The 22,685-nt window shown below is 37.3% G+C and overlaps 1 protein-coding gene and 1 pseudogene across 1 annotated transcript in view; both read right to left on the reverse strand.

Moving 5' to 3' along the window:
- The window catches only part of C2cd6 (C2 calcium dependent domain containing 6), a 171,352-nt gene that overhangs the window by 36,984 nt on the left and 111,683 nt on the right, over positions 1 to 22,685 (reverse strand).
- LOC124981309 (60S acidic ribosomal protein P0-like) lies at positions 13,103 to 18,997 on the reverse strand (annotated as a pseudogene).

A 22,685-nucleotide genomic window follows, 5' to 3' on the forward strand; every position in this document is an offset into this window, starting at 1 on the left:
CCACCATCAAAAAAATAAACAAAATCATTCAATCTCAAAAGGAAACAGCAATAGAGGAAGAAAGGAACAAAGGATCTGCAAAACAACAATATAACAAAATGTCAGCAGTAAGTCTTTACCTATCAATAATTATCTTAAATGTAAATGGATTAAATTTTGCCATCAAAAGACATAGAGTGTCTGAATGGATTAAACAAAAATAAAACAAGACCCAACAGTACATTTCCTGCAAGAAACTCAGTTCACCTATAAGGACACCTTTTGATTGAAAATGAAGGGATGGAAAAAGACATTACATGCAAAAAGAAACTAAAATCATAAGAGACAGAATGTCATCATACAATGATAACGGGTTGATTCATCAAAAGCGTATAATAATTCTAAATGCACAGTCCTCAACTTTTGATGACTTATGTTTCAGTTTTATGATGGTTCAAAAAGCAAAACACACTTAATAGAAACTACACTTTGAATATTGATCTTTTGCCAGACTAGTACTAACCAATATGATATTTTCTCACAGTGCTGAGCAGTGGCAGAGAACCACAGTTCACTCATGCAATCAAGTATGTAAACAAGCAGCACTCTATAATGTGCTATATTGCTAAGTGAGGATGTTTGATAGGTTAGGTGTACAGTATTAAAAGCATTTTTTGGTTTAAATAAATTTTCAACTTAGTGAGTTTATCAGGGTGTAAGTCTATCATAACTGGAGAAACATCTGTATATATGCCCCCAAGATAGAAGTACCTAAATATAAAGCAAGCATTAATAGATCTCAAGGGAGAGACAGACTGCTATAAAACAATTGTAGAGAACTTCAACATACCAATTTTGAACAATGGGTAGGTAATTCAAACAGAAAATCAATCAATATGGAGACATTGGATTTGAACTACACTTTAGACCATGATCTAGAAGACATATACAGAACATTCTATCCAGCAGCAGCAAAATGCACATTATTCTCAAGTGCACACAGAACATTCTCCAGGGTAGATCATATATAAGGGTGCAAAACAAGTATTAACAAATTTAAGAAGATTAAAATTATATCAAGTATCCTCCCTGACTACAGCAATATGAAAGAGAAATCAATAACAGGAGGAATTTCAGAAAAATCACAATTACATGAATGTTAAACAACATGATCCTGAACAAAAAATGGGTCAAAGAAGACATCAAAAGTGACACTTACAAATATCTTGATACAAATGAAAATAGGTCACAACATTCCAAAACTTACAGTATGCAGCAGAAGGCATTTCTAAGAGGGAATTTCACAGCAATAAAAGCCTACGTCAAAAATCAAGAAGAGGCCTTTCTGCACAGAACCAGATCAAGTCCCGGAGCCAGCGGCGAGATCCGGCCTGCAGGCAGCTTCAGGGACCAGGACAGGACAGCCAGGGACTTCCCCAAGCAGCCCTGCTCCCTCCGATGGCAGGTGCCTTTCAAGGCTAGCTTCTCGGACCAGACCGCCCAGTGAGAGACTTTCTACACAGAGCCAGCCACAAGTCCTGGAGCCAGCGGAGAGCTCTGGCACGAAGGCAGCCTCTGGGACCAGGGCAGGGCAGTCAGAGACTTCTCCAGCTGGCCCTGCTCCCTCCGGCGGCTGGCTCTTTCCACGGGGTGATCCAAGATGGTGGACTAGAGGGTGACTACATCTCCTGTTGCTCCAGAACCCAGGATTCAAGAAGAGGAGGCATTGAGAGACTCGGACTAAAATAGAGCCACAGGGTGAGTCTCCCCCACTAGGTGAAGCTCAGCCTGGGTGGCAGGCCCAGATAGGGGTGGCTTCTCAGAGCAGGGCAGGGCAGCTAGACTCTTCCACAGGTAGCCCTGCTCCCTCCAGCAGTGGGCTCCTCCCACATGGCCAGCTTCTCAGAGCAGATCCCCCAGTGAGAGCCTTTCTGCACAGAACCAGCTCCGAGTCCCAGAGCCAGCGGCAAGCTCCGGCCCGCAGGCAGCTTCAGGGACCAGGACAGGGCAGCCAGGTACTTCCCCAAGAAGCCCTGCTCCCTCCGGCAGCAGGCTCCTTTCACGGCCAGCTTCTCGGAGCAGACTGCCCAGTGAGAGCCTTTCCACACAGAGCCAGCTCCAAGCCCTGGAACCAGTAGTGGGCTAGGGGCAGCTTTCTTCAGAAGCACAGCATTATCAAGTTCCTCCAAGACTTCAGGCTACTGAAGGTTGGGAGGTGATACACTGGAAATCTACAGGGACACTATAAGCCAATAGAGGAAACCTGCAATATCTCAGAGTCCCACTGATATCTAACCAATATGAGAAAACAAGGGAAGAAAATGTCCCAAACAAACCTAGATACTATATCAATAAAACCTAATGACAGCACAGCAGAAGAAATGTCAGAAAGGGAGTTCAGAATGTACATAATTAAAACAATCAGGGAAGCAAACGAGGAGATGAAAGAGCAAATGTAGGCATTGAAGGAGGAGATGAAAGAGCAAATGCAGGCATTAAATGATTGCACCAATCAACAGTTAAAAGACCAAATACGGGAAGCAAGAGATCATTTCAATAAAGACTTAGAGATACTGAAAAAAACAAACAAACAGAAATCCTTGAAATGAAGGAAACAATAAACCAAGTTAAAAACTCCATAGAAAGCATAACCAATAGGATAGAACACCTGGAAGACAGAACCTCAGACATTGAAGACAAAATATTTAATCTTGAAAACATAGTTGACCAAACAGAGAAGATGGTAAGAAATCATGAACAGAATCTACAAGAATTATGGGATATCATGAAAAGGCCAAATTTAAGAATTATTGGGATTGAGGAAGGCTTACAGAAAAAAACCAAAGGAATGAACAATCTATTCAATGAAATAATATCAGAAAATTTCCCAAATCTGAAGAATGAAATGGAAAATCAAGTATCAGAGGCTTATAGGACTCCAAATATACAAAATTACAACAGACCCACACCAAGGCACATTATAATGAAAATACCTAACATACAAAATAAAGACAGAATTTTAAAGGCCACGAGAGAAAAGATTCAAATTACATTCAGGGGGAAACCAATAAGAATATATCAGCAGATTTTTCAATCCAGACCCTAAAAGCTAGAAGGGCCTGGAACAACAATTACCAAGCCCTGAAAGAAAATGGATTCCAACAAAGAATCTTATACCCAGCAAAACTTACTTTCAGATTTGACGATGAAATAAGATCCTTCCATGATAAACAAAAGCTAAAGGAATTTACAAAAAGAAAGCCAGCATTACACAACATTCTCAGCAAAATATTCCATGAGGAAGAGATGAAAAACAACGATGCAAATCAGCAATGGGAGGAACTAGCCTAAAGGAATAGCCAAATAAAGGAGAAACAAAATCATGTCAAAAAACAAAAATGAGTCAAATGACTGGGAATACAAATCATATCACAATAATAACCCTGAATGTTAATGCCCTGAACTCTTCAATCAAAAGACATAGACTGGCAGATTGGATTAAAAAGAAAAATCCAACGATATGCTGCTGCCTGCAAGAGTCTCATCTCATAGAAAGAGATACCCATAGACTAAAGGTGAAAGGATGGGAAAAAACATACCATGCACACGGACACAGCAAAAAAGCTGGAGTATCCATCCTCATTTCAGATAAGGTGGACTTCAAGCCAAAACTAGTCAGAAGGGATAAAGAAGGACATTACATACTGCTTAAGGGAAGCATAAATCAGCAAGACACAACAATAATAAATATCTATGCCCCGAACATTGGCTCATCCATGTACGTCGAACAAATCCTTCTCAATTCCAAAAATCAAATAGACCACAACACAATAATACTAGGCGATTTTAACACACCTCTCTCACCACTGGATAGATCTTCCAAACAAAAATTGAATAAAGAAACCATAGATCTCAATAACACAATCAACAATTTAGACTTAACCGACATATATACAATATACCATCCAACAAAGAACAAATACACCTTCTTCTCAGCAGCACATGGATCCTTCTCTAAAATAGACCATATTTTATGCCACAAAGCTACTGTTAGCAAATACAAGAAGATAGTGATACTACCTTGTACTCTATCAGATCATAATGGATTGAAATTAGAAATAAATGACAGAATAAAAAACAGAAAACTTCTCCAATACCTGGAGATTAAATAATACACTATTATATGATGAATGGATAACAGAAGACATCAGGAGGGAAATTAAAAAATTCTTAGAAGTAAACAAGAACAAAGACACATCATATCAAAATCTCTGGGACACTATGAAAGCAGTAGTTAGAGGAAGATTTATTTCATGGGGCGCATTCAACATAAGAAGTAGAAATCAACAAATAAACAATTTAACACTACAGCTCAAAGCCTAGAAAAAGAAGAGCAGACCAATACCAAAAATAGTAGAAGACAGGAAATAGTTAAAATCAGAGCTGAAATCAACGAAATTGAAACAAAAGAAACAATTGGAAAAATTAACAAAATAAATAGTTGGTTCTTTGAAAAAATAAACAAAATTGATAAACCCTTAGCCACACTAACAAAGAGAAAGAGGGAGAAAACTCAAATTACTAAAATTCAGAATGAACAAGGAAATATCACTACAGACATGAGTGAAATACAAAACATAATTAGAAGCTATTTTGAAAATCTATACTCCAAAAAAAACAGAAAACCTAGAAGACATCAAGTTTCTAGAGACATATGCATTACCTATTGTGAACAAGGAGGACATACACAACTTAAATAAATCAATTTCAAGCAATGAAATAGAAGAGGTCATCAAAAGCCTACCAACAAAGAAAAGTCCGGGACCAGATGGTTCTCAGCCGAGTTCTACAAAACCTTTAAAGAAGAGCTCATTCCAATACTCCTCAAAGTATTCCATGAAATAGAAGAGGAGGGAACCCTCCCAAACTCATTCTATGAAGCCAATATCACCCTGATACCTAAACCAGACAGAGACACATTGAGGAAAGAAAATTTCAGACCAATATCCTTAATGAACATCGACACAAAAATCCTCAACAAAATTTTAGCAAATCACATACAAAAATATATTAAAAAGATAGTGCACCACGATCAAGTGGGTTTTATCCCAGGGATGCAAGGTTGGTTCAACATCCGGAAATCAATAAATGTCATTCACCATATCAACAGACTTAAAGTTAAGAATCACATGATTATTTCGATAGATGCAGAAAAAGCATTCCATAAAATACAGCATCCCTTCATGCTCAAAACACTAGAAAAAATTGGGTTACTGGGAACATTTCTTAACATTGTAAAGGCCATCTACGCTAAGCCCATGGCCAATATCATTCTAAATGGTGAAAAACTGAAAGCATTCCCCCTAAAAACTGGAACAAGGCAGGGATGCCCTCTTTCACCACTTCTATTCAACATCGTCCTTGAGACTCTAGCCAGAGCAATTAGACAAACCAAAGAAATTAAAAGGATACGAATAGGAAAAGAACTCAAACTATCCCTGTTTGCTGATGACATGATTATATATTTAGAGGATCCTGGAAATTCCACCAGAAAACTTTTAGAACTCATAAGTGAATTCAGTGAAGTAGCAGGTTACAAGATCAATGCTCATAAATCCAATGCATTTTTATACATAAGTGATGAATCTTCAGAAAGAGTAATTAGGAAAACTACCCCATTCACAATAGCATCGAAAAAAATAAAATACTTGGGAATCAATCTCACAAAAGAGGTGAAAGACCTCTACAATGAGAACTACAGAACACTAAAGAAAGAAATTAAAGAACACCTTAGAAGATGGAAAGATCTCTCATGTTCTTGGATAGGCAGAATTAATATTGTCAAAATGGTCATACTACCTAAAGTGTTATACAGATTCAATGCAATTCCAATTAAAATCCCAATGATGTACCTTACAGAAATAAGCAAGCAATTATGAAATTCATCTGGAAGAATAAAAAACCCAGAATAGCTAAAGCAATCTTCAGTAGAAAGAGCGAAGCAGGGGGTATTGCAATACCAGATCTCCAACTCTATTACAAAGCAATAGTAACAAAAATGGCATGGTATTGGTACCAAAATAGACAGGTAGATCAATGGTGCAAAATAGAGGACATGGACACAAACCCAAATAAATACAATTTTCTCATACTAGACAAAGGGGCCAAAAATATGCAATGGAGAAAAGATAGCCTCTTCAACAAATGGTCTGGGAAAACTAGAAAACCATATGCAACAGAATGAAATTAAACCCCTATCTCTCACCCTGCACAAAACTCAACTCAAAATGGATCAAGGACCTCGGAATCAGACCAGAGACCCTGCATCTTATAGAAGAAAAAGTAGGTCCAAATCTTCAACTTGTTGGCTCAGGATCAGACTTCCTTAACAGGACTCCCATAGCACAAGAAATAAAAGTAAGAATCAACAACTGGAATAGATTCAAACTAAAAAGGTTTCTCTCAGCAAAGGAAACTATCAGAAGCGTGAAGAGAGAGCCTACAGATGGGAAAATATCTTTGCCACTCACACTTCAGATTGAGCGCTAATTTCCAGAATCTATAAAGAACTCAAAAAACTCTACACCAAGAATACAAATAATCCAATCAACAAATGGGCTAAGGAAATGAACAGGCACTTCACAGAAGAAGAGGTACAAGCAATCAACAGATATATGAAAAAATGTTCAACATCTCTAGTAATAAGAGAAATGCAAATCAAAACTACCCTAAGATTCCATCTCACTCCAATTAGAATGGCGATTATCAAGAACACAAGCAACAATGGGTGTTGGAGAGGATGTGGGGAAAAAGGTACACTCATACATTGCTGGTGGGGTTGCAAATTAGTGCAGCCACTCTGGAAAGCAGTTTGGAGATTCCTCAGAAAGCTTGGAATGGAACCACCATTTGACCCCGCTATCCCACTCCTTGGCCTAGACCCAAAGGACTTAAAATCAGCATACTACAGAGATACAGCCATATCAATGTTCATTGCTGCTCAATTCACCATAGCCAGATTGTGGAACCAACCTAGATGCCCTTCAGTTGATGAATGGATAAAGAAACTGTGGCACATATATACAATGGAATATTACTCCGCCATAAAGAATGATAAAATTATGGCATTTGCAGGCAAATGGATGAAATTGGAGAATATCATGCTAAGTGAGATAAGCCAATCTCAAAAAACCAAAGGACGAATGATCTCTCTGATAAGCAGATGAGGACATATAATGGGGGGTGGGAGGGGTTAGTGTTAGGGTTAGGGTTAGGTTTAGGGTTAGGGATAAGGAGGGCGATAAGAATGGAGGAAGGAAGGACTGCATAGAGGGAAAAGGGGGGGGAGTGGTGGGGGGGAAGGGAAAAAATAACAGAATGAATCAAACAACATTACCCTATGTAAATTTATGATTACACAAATGGTATGCCTTGACTCCATGTACAAATAGAGAAACAACATGTATCCCATTTGTTTACAATAAAAAAAAAGGATTGTTCACCACAAACAAGTGGGATTTATATTTGAATGTGTTATATGACATTAAAAATGTAAGACAAAAACCTCTTAATAGATTCAGAAAAAGCATTTGACAGAATTCAACACCCTTTCACAATAAAAACTCTTGACAATTGGACATAGAAGCAATGTACCTCAACACAATAAAGCCCATAAAGCACTAGCTAACATTCTACTCCACAGTGAAAAGCTGAAAGTTCTTCCTCTAAGAACTTTCAGAAACAAGGATGTCCATTCTTCCCACTTCTATTCAACTAGTACTAGTTTTCTCTGCCAGAGAAATGAGCAAAAGAAAGAAATAAAATGCAACCTGATTAGAGAGATGTTAAACTTTTTCTGTTTGCAGATGATATGATCTTATATGTAAAAGACCTAAAGAATCCTCCAAAATTCTATTATAACTAACAAGTTATTTTAATTTACAGAATCGACAATCAACATACAAAAATCAATTGTTTCTTTTATTTATTTATTTTTGCACAGTACCAGGGATTGAACCCAGGGCCTTGTGCTTACAAAGTAAGCACTCTACCAACTAAGCTATCTCCCCAGCCCTCAATTTTACACTAACAAGGAGCTAACTGAAAAAGAAATCAGAAAAGCAATGGCATTTATAATAGCTAACCCCCCTTAAGAATAAATTTAACAAGGTGAAAGATCTGTACACTGAAAACTATAATCAGTGATTGGAAAAACTGAAGTAGACACAAATAAATGGAAAGATCCTATGGTCATCAATTGGAGGAATAAATACTGGTAAAATGTTTACATTACCCCAAACAATCTACAGATTCAATTCAACTCTTGTCAAAATTCCAATGTCATTTTTTTCACAGAAAAAAATCTAAAATTTATATGGACTCAGAAGAGACTGATTAATCAAAGAAATTTTGAACAAACTGAACAAAACTGGAGACATCACACTACCTGATGTTAAATTCTACTACAAAGTCATAGCAGTTAAAACAGCAAACTGTTGGCATAAAAACCAGACACATAGGTGAATGGAACTGAATAGAAAGCCTAGAAATAAATCCATGCATTTATAGTCAATTAGTTTTCAACAAAGAAGCCAAGAACAAATAATGAGGAAAAAATAGTTTCTTCTGTAAATAGTGACAGAAAAAAACTATGTCCCATGTGCAGATGAATGCATGCATTTGGATCCTGATCTTACACCATATATAAAAATCAACTTAAAGTGATTTAAAATCTTACATCTAAAGACAAATGTAAGATTTGAAACTATTAAACTACTAGAAGAAACCACGGTGGGAAAGTTATAACATTGATTCAGGTGATGGACTTTGGATATGACCCCAAAAGCATGGGTAACAAAAGAAAAAACAGACAAATGGAATTTAAAAAGCTACTGTACAGTAAAGGAAGACAATCTATGGAATGAAAGAAAGTGTTTACAAACATAACATCTGATAAAGGGTTAATATTCAAAATATACAAGGAATTGAAACAATTTAATACTAATACCTTCCCCATTTAAAAAGAGATCTAAATATACATTTCTCAAAAGAAGACATACAAACAGGTACATGAAAAGTGTTCATCATGTCTAGTCATCAGGGAAAAGCAAACTAAAATCACAATGAGATATCATCTCACGTCTATTAAAATGTTAATTATAAAAAAAGATAAAAATATAACATGTATTTCCAAGATGTTGACGAAAGGGAACTCTGTTACACTGTTGGTGGGAATTTAAATTAGTATAGTCATTATGGGAAACAGAAAGCACAAACTTCCCAAGTGATAGGATGCTAAATAAAACAGTATTCCCAATTAAATTTGAAATTCAGATAAATAAGATTTTCAAATATAAATATATAAATATAAATAAATATAAATATTTTAAAGTATCAAGTATTGCCTGGGAAAAAAGTGTTAGCTTTCTGTTTATGTGATTAAAATACATGAGAAAATCAATTTATAAGAAAAAAGATAATTTTTGGTTCATGGTTTTAGTCCGTAGTTGGCTGGTTGCATTACTTTGGGGCCCATGATAAGACAGAGAGGCATGGCACAGCACAGCTGCTCACCTCATGGTGGCCAGGAGGCAGAGGGAGAGAGGAAAGGTCCAGGAACAAAACATACCCTTCAGAAGCATGCCTTTTTCTACCTAGGCCCTACTGCCTAAAGTTTCTACCACCTCTATGTAGTGCCACCTACTGGGGACAAATCTTCAACAAATGAGACATTCTAGATCTAAACTGTAACAGAGATTTACTTTTTGTTTAACAGAGATTCAAATTTTACTGAGTTTTCTGTATTTCTATTTACTAAATCTATGATGACCTTACCAAGTACATGACTATGAATGATACTAAGCAGGGTCACTCCTGCTTTCAAACTGTGGTTCTCAGACCTGTGTGTTCTAACTGTTGGGAGTCACAGCTTTGTATAAAGTGTTAAAGGCGTGGTCCTCCATGTAACAATGTTCAGAGGTGGGGCTCTTGGAAAGTAATTGGTTTATGAGGGTTTTAGCCTAATCAGTGGGTTGATTCATTAATGGATTCGTAGCTGAATGGACTCTTAGGAGATGGTGAAAACTGTAGGAGATAGACTTAGGTTGTGCCCTTGGGGGCTATGTCTTGTCCCCAAACCCTTCTTCACTCTCCTTTCTCTTTCTCCTTCCTGGCTGCCAAGAGGTGAGCAGCTTTCCTCTACCATGTCCTACCATCATGATGTTCTGCCTTGTCACAGACTTAAAAGCAATGGAGTCAGTTGGCTATGGACTCAAACCTCTGAAACTGTAATCCAAAATAAACCTTTCCTCCTTTAGATTATTTTTCTCAGGTATTTTGCCACAGTTACAGAAATCTGATCAATAAAGTAACATTTTTACTTCCTATATGTATCCCATAATATTGTGCTGTAGACCTTAAATCTATGCAATGAAAAAAAGTATGGGAGGCAATAGGTACATTAATTAGCTTTATTTAATCACTACAAAATTTTATATCCATAACTCAAAACATGTTGTGCACCATAGGTACCAATACTTTTTCATTTGTCACTTAAACCTTAATAAATCTGGAAAAAACTTTTTAAAAGCAGAAAAAAACCAGAAAAATTTGAAAGTGGTAAGAGAAAAATAATTCAATGTACAAGGAACCAAAATAAGATTAACATCTAACTTCTTATCAGAAAAGATGGAGGCTATGCTGGGCATGGTGGCACATGTCTCTAATCTCAGTGGCTTAGGAGGCTGAGGCAAGAGAATCACAAGTTCAAAGTCAGCCTCTGCAACTTAAGCAAGGCCCTAAAGCAACTCAGCAAGACTGTGTCTCAAAATAAAAAAAATAAAATAAAATGAAAAGGGCTGGGGATGTGGCTCAGTGGTTAAAGGCCCCTGGGTAAATTCCCAGTGCCAAAAAAAAAAAAAAGATGGAGGCTATAAGACAATGGGATGATATTAAAAGTACTGCAAGAAAAAAATACAAAAACTAAACAAAAACCTGTAAGCAAGAATTAAATATCTAGCAAAACTGTCTTTCAAAAATCATGGTGGAAAAAAACACACTCCTCAATTTTAAAATAATACCAACCCCAAATAAGAATACCGCTTCCTACTCTTTCATTAAATATTAATTGAAGGCCTATTGAATATCAGTTGTATTAGGCACTGGAGATACAATGTACTATGCACTATATAAAAACTGATACTCTTGGGTCTAGTGTAGCTTTTAGCCCACTAGTGGTGAAGAAAAGAGATATTAAAAAAATTACACTATCAAATGCAAGTTTGAATGTGAGATAGATACCCCAAAGAGCACGCTATATGGATGTTAAAATAAAACCTTCACAAAAGATTCCAGAGAAAGTGACATTCAAAGTGATTTCTAAAGGCAAGCATAGAGAAAAAATATTCCATACAAATAAAACAAAACAAACAAACAAAACCTAGCAACCTGTGCAAGGAAGGGAGCCTGGCTCTCTGAAATGTTTGAAGGGTATTTGATTCTGGAACACAGAGAGAAGGGGTAGGGAAGGAGTAATACAAAACAAAGTTACAGCAGTAGGTAGCAATCCCAAAAAGGGGACTCTATCATATTCAAAAAAAAAAAAAAAAAAAAACAGAGGTAAGGTAATTTAGGATGTGAGCAAAGTGGTAAGAAGGTGGAGTCAAAGCACCCCTTGAATGACTCTACAAATGAGAAGAAACAATATTCCAAGGAGATAATGAGAAGACAAGTTTCAGAAATCAAGAAAGAAAAGACAGGAAATATATAAACCACCAAGAAGCATAAAGGCAACTCAGGAAAAAGAATGAAGCAATCCACAGCTCTACCCTGGATCCCCTAGTGGAGGGGAACTGGTAAGTCTGTGTCATGAAGCCAGCCCCACTGATAATGAAATGGCAGCCCAAGCCATTGGAGAAAGTCTGCTCTTACAAATCCTAAGTTCAGTGCAGGGAGTTGGGCTGAAAGTGACTCTTGTGGCATGGTGGGCCAGCTTTGGTGTGGTCACCATTTCTGTGAGTGTAATAACCAGAAGCTATGGTTATGGGGGTCTTGTCTGGGACTGAGTTATTCTGGGTATAAGGAATCATGGAACAATCACAATCAGTGTTTTTATGGACACCCTGCTGCAGCAATCGACTGGGGGATGGCCAAGAGAGACAGTCATGAGAGGTGGGAAAAGGTCAGTTGCAGATCTGCTGAGAAGCTTAAGCAGCAGGGAGCTCAGGCTATAAAGGGTCAGGGGTTGGTGGCTGTATCTAGTGAGGAGTGAGTGATTTACTGAGGGCCCAAATCTGAGAGTATCGCGACTCAGGCTGGGGGCTGGGGTTGTGGCTCAGTGGTAGAGGGCTCCCCTAGCATGTGTGAGCCACTGGGTTCTATCCTCAGCACCGCATATAAATAAATGAATAAAATAAAAGTCTATCAACATCTAAAATAATTAAAAAAGGAAAAGACTCAGGCTAGCAAGTTGCTGAGTTCCCAGGGATGCCCTTCTCCAGCACAGCACTCAGAGGTCAGTTTGCTTTCCCTACTCTCCAACATACTGGGGGACACACCTCTGCTTGGATATTTGCCACACCCCCAGATGCACACACTGAGATCCTTGGGAATGAGTGGGCACCTACTTAGCCCATATGTTATAAAGTTGGTTGGGGTTAGTGGTGGATAAAATAAAATAATAACAATAAATAAAAAAATTTAAAAGCCTCTGTAGTTAATACAGTCCTGCTGCCAACAGCATATCATTAACCAGCCTGACCCAGCAAGAAGCGAGGGCAGGGCTCAGCTTACATGCAGCACTAATTTATTTGATAAGAGCAGAAAGGAATTATAACAGGATGGAGCTGAGACTACTATATACCCATACCTGGTTAATTTCAGTATTAAAGGAAGTTTCTCCATCCTTAGTACCTCAGTTAGGAGGAAGTTTTTTAGTTCAATTTTATTTTTCTTTCTTATTTTTGTCTAATTTTATTTACTTCTTAAATCTTTGATTGAATTTTTAGTCTCTTGCTCTTATTCCCCCCTTTCCCATTTTCTTTTCATTTAAAATTTTCTTTAAAGTAGTAAACCTTTATTTCTTTGTTTTGCATAAAATGCTAACTAAGTTGTTGCTTTGGGATAATTAGTCAAAGAGAACAAATCCCATATCCTCGTCCAATTCCTCTGACCCTTACTTGGCTTCAACCTTGTCTGGGGTCACAGCAGCAGGAACAGCAGCCACAAATGCAAACGGATCAGCAAAGAAGGCCTTGACCTTCTCAGCAAGTGGGGAGGTGTACTCAGTCTCCACAGACAAAGCCAGGACCCTCTGTACCCACTGAGGATAGAATGGGGCACCTGAAGCAAGAGCTGGATAACCAAACACTAACATGTTGCGGACACCCTCCAGGAAGCAAGAATGCAGATTCTCTCATGTGATGTCAAGCACTTCAGGGTTGTAGATGGTGCCATTGTCAAAGGAGAAGGGGCAGATATTCAGCACGTTCAGCAGGGTGGTTTCGCTGGTTCCCACTTTGTCTCCAGCTGCGCATCACTCAGGATTTCTGTGGTGCCCCTGAAGATTTAGTGGTAATGCCTAAAGCCTGGAAGAAGGAAGTCTTCTCAGACCCCAGCCCAGAATACTGGTGACTTCACATGGTGCAATGGCACCAGCACAGGCAGCAGCTGGAACCTTATTGGCCAGCACCATGTCCCTGACCTCAGCGAGGTCCTCTTTGGTGAGCACAAGTCCACATTCCCCCTGATACAATGCAACAGTTTCTCCAGAGTTGGGTTGTTTTCCAGATGCCCTTATATGGCCTTACACATCATGATGTTCTTGCCCATTCAGGATCACATCCTTCTCTCAGAGGGACATGTGGATTTGCTCCATCTGCTTGGAGCCCACATCGTCTGCTCCCACAATGAAGCATTTTGGATAGTCATCCAAAAGTGGGATGATCTTAAGAAAGTAGTTGGACGTCCAGGTCACCCTGTCTTCCCTGGGCCTCACAGCGGTGCATCAGGGATGGCCACACAGGGCTTAAAGATGATGTCGCTCTCACAAGTATGCCTGGTGAGAGAAGGGCCTCCTTTTTAAAATCTTAATCCTTTTATCTTTTTTTCCTTTCCCTGTCCCTCTTTATTATTATTACATTTACCTTTATTGATTTGAACTTTTTCATTCTATATTAATTTTGAACCTTTTTTCCTATTGCTATTGGTGTTATAGATGTTGGTTTTAAGTCATTTTTAGTTTCTTTCTAGATCTGATTTGTCTTTGTGTTGTCTTTAGTGTGGTTTGTTTTCTTCTGTCTAGGTTGTCCTGAGGACTGAAACCTCAAAAGAAGGCAGTACACTAAAAAGAATCTCACACAAAAGAGGAAAAGCCATTCATTCCAAAAGATGTACATATTTCAACACAGAAACAGAAGAAATATGAAAAAAAAGAAAATGTGTCTAGAAAATGACTTCAAAGATATTGAAGTGGATGAAATGCTAGACAAAGAATTCAAAAGATTGATTGTTAAAATAATCAATGAGTTTAAAGAACAAACAAATGAATAGCTGAATAAATTAAGGAATAATGCAGTCTATGAAAGAGCAATTCGGTAAAGAAATAGATTCTGAAAGAGTACCAAATAAAAAATCTTGTAGAAGTTCAATAAGTCAAAAAAAAAAAAAACTTAGTTGAAAGCTTCACTAATAGACCAGATCAAGTGGAAGAAAGAATATGAGGGTGTGAAGACTAAGGAGATAAACTAGAATATTCAGAAATCATCAGGGAACAAAAAATAAGAAGCTACTAACATGACAATAATAAAAGATCAAACATTTGACTTATAGGTTGAGAAATGGTAATAGAGCTACAGGGAAAAAAGCACAGAAAATCTAATTAATTAAATTGTAGATAAAATTTCTCAAATCTTGGGAAATATATGGACATCCAGAAAATGGAGGCATTTAGAACTTCAAATAGACATGACCAGAAAAGAAACTCTGCATATCATATTAAACTGTCAAAAGTACAGAACAAAGAAATATTGAAAACTGAAAGAAAGAAGCACTGAGTCATTTACTTTTAAAAGCAAACCCATTAAAATAATAGCAGATTTCTCAGCAGAAACCTGGAATAAAGTATTTCAAGCCCTGAAAGAAAATAATTTCAACCTAGATTACTATATCTAGCAAAGTGATCCTTCAGAATCAATGGTGAAATAAGGATATTATCTTCCAAGATGAGTATAACCTAAAGAAAATTCTTGACCACTAAGCCAACATTATAGAAGATACTTAAGGAATCCTGTACATAAAGTGAGGAAGTAAGACAAACACAATCACATGCGCACAAGAAATAATAAATCTTACTACAAGCAAATGAGAATTAGCAAAGAATCAAATATGATTAACTCACTAAACCATCAAAACTTTAAGATGAATGAGAAAGAACTGAACGTAGATCATTCAAAACAACTGGAATAAAAACAACAAAGTGATAGGAACAAGTACATTTCCTTAAATAACCCTGAATGTAAATAGTCTGAATTCTCCAATTAAAACACAAACTAACTGAGTGGATTAAAAAAACAAGACCAACTATTGGTTGCCTATAACTCACCTCACTAGCAAAGACACACACGGTCTAAAAGTAAAAGGATAGAGAATGATATTCCAATAAAATGGAATCCAAAGGAAGCAGAAATAGCTATACTTATATCCAACAAACTAGACTTCAACGCAAAATTGGCCAGAAGAGACAAAGGTCAGTATATACTGATAAAGAGAACACTCCATCAAGAAGATGATTATAAATATATATACACTGAACATCAGAGAATCAAATTTTATAAAAGAAACACTATAAGACAGAAAGGGCCCTAGTACAATAATGGTGGGTGACTTCAATAACTCACCCTCACCAATAGAAAGACATTCCAGACAAGAAAACCAACAAAAAAAATCAGAACTAAACTATACTATAGAGCAAATGAACTTAATAGACATCTACAGTGTATTTTAATCAACAGTGGTAAAATACACATTCTTTTCATCAGCACATGGAACTTTCTCCAAAGCACATTATGTTTTAGCCCATAAAGCAAATCTTGAAAGTATTAAAAAAAAATAATTCCTTGCATCTTAAGAAATCATAACAATGAAATTAGAAATCAACAGCAAAATAAACTACAGAAAATATACAGCACACTGAAATTGAACAATACACCTATGAATGAGCAGCAAAATTTTTTTATTGTAGATGGAGATAATGCCTTTGTGTATTTATTTTTATGTGGTGCTGAGGATCAAACCCAGTGTTAGGCAAGTGCTCTACCACTGAGCTACAACCCAAGTCCCCGTTTGTATTTCTTCTTTTGAGAAATTTCTGTTTCGTTCTCTTGCTCATTTGCTGACTGGGTTATCTGGTTTTTTAGTGTTAAGTTTTTTGAGTTCTTTATATATTCTCCATATTAATCCTCTGTCAGAAGAGCAGTTGGCAGATTTTCTCCCATTCCGTAGGCTCCCTCTTCATACTCTTGTTTCCTTTATTGTGCAGAAGCTTTGAATTTGATGGCATCCCACTTATTGATTCTTGGTTTCACTCCTGAGCTTTAGAAGTCTTGTTGGGAAGTTGGTGCCTGCACCTATGTAATGGAGAGTTGATCCTAAGTTATTTTCTAGCAGTTGCAAAGTGTTTGGTCTGATTCCTAAGTCTTAGATACTCTTGTGCAGAGTGAGAGATAGGGATTTAATTTCATTCTTCTAGATAGGAATATTAGGTTTTTAAAGAATAACAGTGCTCCTCAAACTACTCCATGGAATAGAAAGGGAAGGACCTCTTCCAAACTCATTATATGTAGCCCTACTACCAAAACCTGATATGGAAACAACAAAAAGAAAACAATAGGCCAAAGTCCTTGATGAACATAGATGTAAAAATCCTCAATTAGATCATTGCTAATTCATGGTAAAAAGATTATACACTATTATTGAGACACCCATAGCCAGTATCATACTGAATGAGGAAAAACTGAAAGAATTTACTGTAAAATCTGGAATAAAACAAGGGTCCACTTAGCCAGAGTACTCAGGTAAGAAAAAGAAACAAAAGGAATACAAATAGGAAAGGATAAAGTGAAATTATCCCTGTTTGCAGATATAATTCTATACCTAGAAAATCCTAAAAAGTCCATCTAAAGTCTCTTAGAACTGAAAAACAAATTCATCAAAGTAGTAGGATACAAAATCAATATACGAAAATTGGTAGGTTTCCTACACACCAACAAGAACTTGCTAAGAAGGAAATCAGGAAAACAATGTCATTCACAATAGCCTAGAAAAATCCTAAGAATCAACCTAACCAGAGTTGGAAGCTCTACAGTGAAAATTATAAAACAAGTAAAAAGAACTGAAGACACTGCCACATGGAAAGACATTCCATGTTCTTGGAGTAGGAGAACGTAAAATGTTAAAATGGCCATACTATTGAAAGTGACCAACAGATTCAATGCAATGCCCATCAAAACACCAAGGACATTCTTCACAGAACTAGAAAAAAGTGATCTTGAGCAAAAATAATAATGTAGGAGGCATCACAATTCCCAAATTGAAAGTATACAAGAGTCATTGCAGCAAAACCCATATGGTATTGGCATAAATACAGATACGTAGATCAATACAACAGAATAGAGGATCCAGGAATAAACCCACACTTTCAGTAATTTGATTCTTAACAAAGAAGTCAAAAAAACATGTGGGAGAAAATACAGCCTCTTCAACAAATGGGTCTGGGAAAATTGGACTTAGTACCTGTAAAAGATAGATCCCTCACTCTGTATGAAAATGAACTCAAAACGGATCAAAGAACTTAAAGTTAGACCTATAACTTTGAAACTGCTAGAGGAAAACATAGGGAAAACACTTCAATATATCAGTACGGGCAATGATTTCCTGAACAGGACTCCAATAGCTCAGGAAACAGTAACAAAAATTGACAAATTGGATTACATCAACTGAAAAGACACAGCAAAGGAAACAATCAAAAAAGTGAAGAGACAGTCTATAAAATGGGAGAAAATCTGCCAGCTAGTCATCTGACAGAGAATATCCAGAACACATAAACAACTCAAAAAATTCAATACCAAAAGAATAAGTAATCTAATCAATAAATGGGCAATTGAGCCAAATAAACACTTCTCAAAAGAAGCACACATGGCTAATAGTCATATGAAAAAAAAATGCTTAATGTCTTTAGCCATTAGGGAAACGTAAATCAAAACTAATCAAGATTCCATCCTAGTAAGAATGACAGTTATCAAGAAAAAAATAACAATGCTGGTGAAGATGTGAGGGAAAAGGAAACTTTATACACTGTTGGTAGGGATATGAATTAGCACAATCATACCATTCTTGGGTACATACCTGAAGGAATCAAAGTGAAGTGAGCATACTATGGTGATACCTGTATATCATGTTTGTGGTATGTATATACAAAGTAGTACTATTTAGCCATGAAAAAATAAAATCACATAATTTGCAGGAAAACAGATGGAACTGGAGATCATCATGTTAAATGAAATAAGTCAGATTCAGAAAGACAATTATCACAAGTTTTTTTCTTATCTCTGGGGGGAAAAGATGACATGAAAGTAGGTGGATATTAGGGAAGGAGAAGAGGACCAGGGGGAGGGTGGACAGATGGGTAAGAGAGGGTCATGGGGATAGTAGATACAATCAAAGAACATTATATGTGTACATGAAAATATCACACAGAAGCCCTTTATTTTGTACAATTAGTATGTGCAAATAATTATAATTTTAGAAAATCTAGTACCGTAGAATAAGATCTTTATTCACGTAAGAAAATGAATAAAGGAGATGGAATGGAAGAAAGTAAAAGTTCAATAGTAAAAGTTAATTCCACAGAAAAATCTGAACCAGTTTCAGAAGTGAATTGAAAATGAATTAGTTACCAGATATAAGCTTGGAAATTTAAGAAAATCCTCATCCAAACAAGATAAGAAACAACAAATAAACGCATTCTGGCTTATAGAACATTCAAGTGGAAATGTCTAGGTAACTACTGGATAGAGATGAAGTATGAGAACTGTATTATATGTGTAGTTTCATCAACATATACGTGACAGATGAAGCCAACTGTACACATGATATAACAAAAGTCAGTGGACAGTGAATCATGGTAACAGGGATCCTGGCTAAGGGTTGGGTTGGTATCCTGATCTCTCCATAATTCAGTAAGTGCTTACCATCATGTGAGAACACAGGACTATCAAAAAGATCCTCAACATCATACAGATTCTTTTCAAATCAGTTTCCAGGCTAAAGAAAACTGGCACACCTGGTATAATACTCATTATTGTCAGAAATAAAGGGTGGGGGGCTATAAAGGCAGCACAATCTGAAGTTCTGGGTACTCACTGAATACAGCTAAGATGTGGTCTAGTCTGCAGTATACACTAGTAGAGAAGAATGACATTTCCCCTTAGCACTGTAGTATTTTTCTGTGGCTGCTGTAAAAAAATTATCATATACTTGTTGCCTTAAAATAATTGAAATTTATTTTCTCACAGTTCTGGACACCAGAAATCCAAAATCAATTTCACTGGGTTGACATCAAGATTTCAGCAGGGCCACGCTGCCTCTGGAAGCTCTAAGATAGAATCCGCTTGCTCTTCTGGATTCTGGTGGATATGAGTGTTCCTTGGCTTGATACACTATACCACGTCTCTGCTCCATCTTCATACTACCTTCTCCTCGGGGGTGTGCCGGACCTTCCTTTGCTTCTTATCCAAGGATGGCACCCACCTGGGCAACCTACTATAACCTCCCCATCTCAGGATCCACCACTTAATCACATCTGCAGTCTTTGTCACATGAGGTTAACATTTATAGGATCCAGAGATTATGACATGATATCTTTGGAGACTATTAGCTATCCCAATACAGAATAAACTGAAATAGTTGTCCCTTGGTATCCATGAGGGATTGGTCCAGGACCCCTGATGATATCAGAATTCTGAGATGCTCAAGACCTTTTTATAAAATGGTGTAATATTTGCATATAGCCTGCACGTATCCTCAAATAATCTCTAGATTACATATAATAATCAATACTACATAAATGCTACGAACATACTTGTTATACAGCCAGTGCTTAGGAAAAATGTCAAGAAAAAAATCTGTTCATGTTCTGTGCAGATGTATTTTCTTTTAGAATAGTTTCAATCTGCAATTGGTTTAATCTGTGGATGTGGAATCTGCAAATATTAGAGGGTTGATTATGTATATTTTTATGTTAAATATAAATATAATCCTAATACCTTAAGCTATCATGTAAGAAGTCCAACTACCCTACTGTGAATAAACACATGGAGAGGCCACTGGGGTAGGAGAGACCGTGAAACTACATGGACTGCAAGGCTCAGCCATGTCAGGGTCCTAATTGAGATCAACTTTCCAGTCATTTCCTGTAAGACACCAGACATATGAATGAGCCATCTTAGAGATGACTTATCCCAGGAGAGCCCCAGAAGACTGTATGTGAAGCAGAACTTCCCATATAAGTAGTCAATACACCAAAGGCATGGCAGTGAAAATGTTTTCAGACACTTAAGTTTTGGGGTGGTTTGGCATGCAAATATATAAAAATTGGCACCTAGAGATCGATTGCTGCCACAACAAAAACCCCAAATGGTGCAATTTATTTGGGGACTGCATGTTAGGCAACAGCTGAGGGGGCCTCAATAAAACTGTTAGATAATGCTGGAAGGACACAAAGGTAATTTTTACTGAAGACTAAAAATGGCAACCAACTTTTTCTAATTGTGGAAAATCTGGCAACGCTGTTCCCTGTGTTAACACAGGAAATAAAAAGCACTGAGTATTTGGCTAACAAGATTTCTAGAAAGCATGATGAAAGTGCCAAATGAATTCTTTTAGCTGTCTATTACAAAATAAAAATAAAGTGGGCTAAAAAGGAATCATTCCATTTTCAAGCAAAATTCAGGGGAAATATTTATGAGCCAGAATTTTCCTGGAAAATAAGTGTTTTTCATGCATACCTCTTCTAGTCAATGACCCTCAAAGTAAGAAACAACCTCAGGATGAAGATCAAATCTAGGGCGATACCAGTAAAATGTGGCTTCAAGGTGTCACAGGGGTATGCATGTCAGATTGGTTAAAACCTCAAAAAGGTTTAAGGTTGTGCCTCATAGACCCACTGAGCTAGATAAAATTTATTCTAAGAATCTTCGGTGGCATCCCAGTCCCTCTCTGCTAGACAGGAGCACTTCTAAAATTCTTAAGGATGTTGTGCCACAGTACCCTGATTCTCAACCCAAGGAAATAGAGGTCTTTCTTAAAGATATTAGGGGGTATGATACTTATCCAATTAAGATCATAATTTGTTAAATAAGAAGACCACAAAATCTTTAAAAGAAACAGTATCTTGAACTGAATAGGAACAGTCAGGCATGGTGGCACACACCTATAATCCCAGCAGCTTGGGAGGCTGAGATAGGAGGATCACCAGTTCAAAGGCAGCTTCAGCAAAAGGAAGGTGCTAAGTAACTCAGTGAGACCCTGTCTCTAAATTAAAAAAATACAAAATAGGACTGGGGATGCAGCCCAGTGGTCAAGTGCCCCTGAGTTCAATTCCCGGTAATGTTCCCTCCCCGCCCCCCCAAAAAAAACCCAATATGAACAGTTTAAAATAAAAAGAGGCACTCACCCCCAACTTTCACAGACAAGACACAGATTACAAAGATATTCAACTACAAACAGAAGTTCTTCCTTATGGAAAAAGGATTAATCTGAGGTGAAAGCCAAGAACTTCAGAATTATTATGGTCCACTGACAGCTACATGTTTCATGTTGGCCCTCGTCCATCTTTGGAATCCCAAGTGTCTATTCCAGTCTTTCTGTTCTGGACTCACTATTGTATGTAGGAGGCAGATAACTGATCAATTCACAGATTTTAATACAGAGGAATCACAGCCAAGTAGCCTCTCCCATCTGGACCTGGTTTAGATGTTGAAATTCTGTATTTCAAGTCTGAACCTGATGCAGTAATAGCATGAAGTCTGAGGATCTGGGAAGGTAAATAAATAGAGTTTGCATGTGGGAGGGAAATGACTTGCTTGGTAATTAATCTGTAGTAGTTAATCTCCAAATATGGTCCCCAATGAACAACACCTCCCAAGATTTATACCCTTCTATAGTCCCCTTCCATATTGAATCAGGACTAAGCTCGGGGCTTGCTGTAACTAACAGATTCAGAGGAGGTGACCCGTGCTAGTATGAAGCCAAAGCTTTCAGAGGTCCTGAAGTTTCTATTTCTGCAATTTGGAAGACCTCAGTTGCCACATAAGTTCAGTTGCCTTGTTAAAAAAGACCGCGTAGAGCACATGAAGAGTTCACACAGAGAGGTAGAGGGACAGTCCCTGAGAGTGCGTGCTCAATATCAAACTAGACTCAGCCCAGCTGTAACTGCTTCCATCAAAGTGTCAATCACGTAAGTGAACCATAAGTGTTTCAGTCCAATCAAGCCCATAAATGACTGCAAGTCCAACAAATATCCAATATCATGTGAAGCAAAAGTGCCCAGATAAGCACAGTCAGTCCCACAAAATCTTGAGAAATAATGAAATAGTTGTTTTAAGCCACCAACTTTTAGAGTAGTTTGTTATGCAGCAACAAATTACTTATCA

The sequence above is a fragment of the Sciurus carolinensis genome, chromosome 3 (assembly GCF_902686445.1).
Source record: "Sciurus carolinensis chromosome 3, mSciCar1.2, whole genome shotgun sequence".
Lineage (NCBI taxonomy): Eukaryota > Metazoa > Chordata > Mammalia > Rodentia > Sciuridae > Sciurus > Sciurus carolinensis.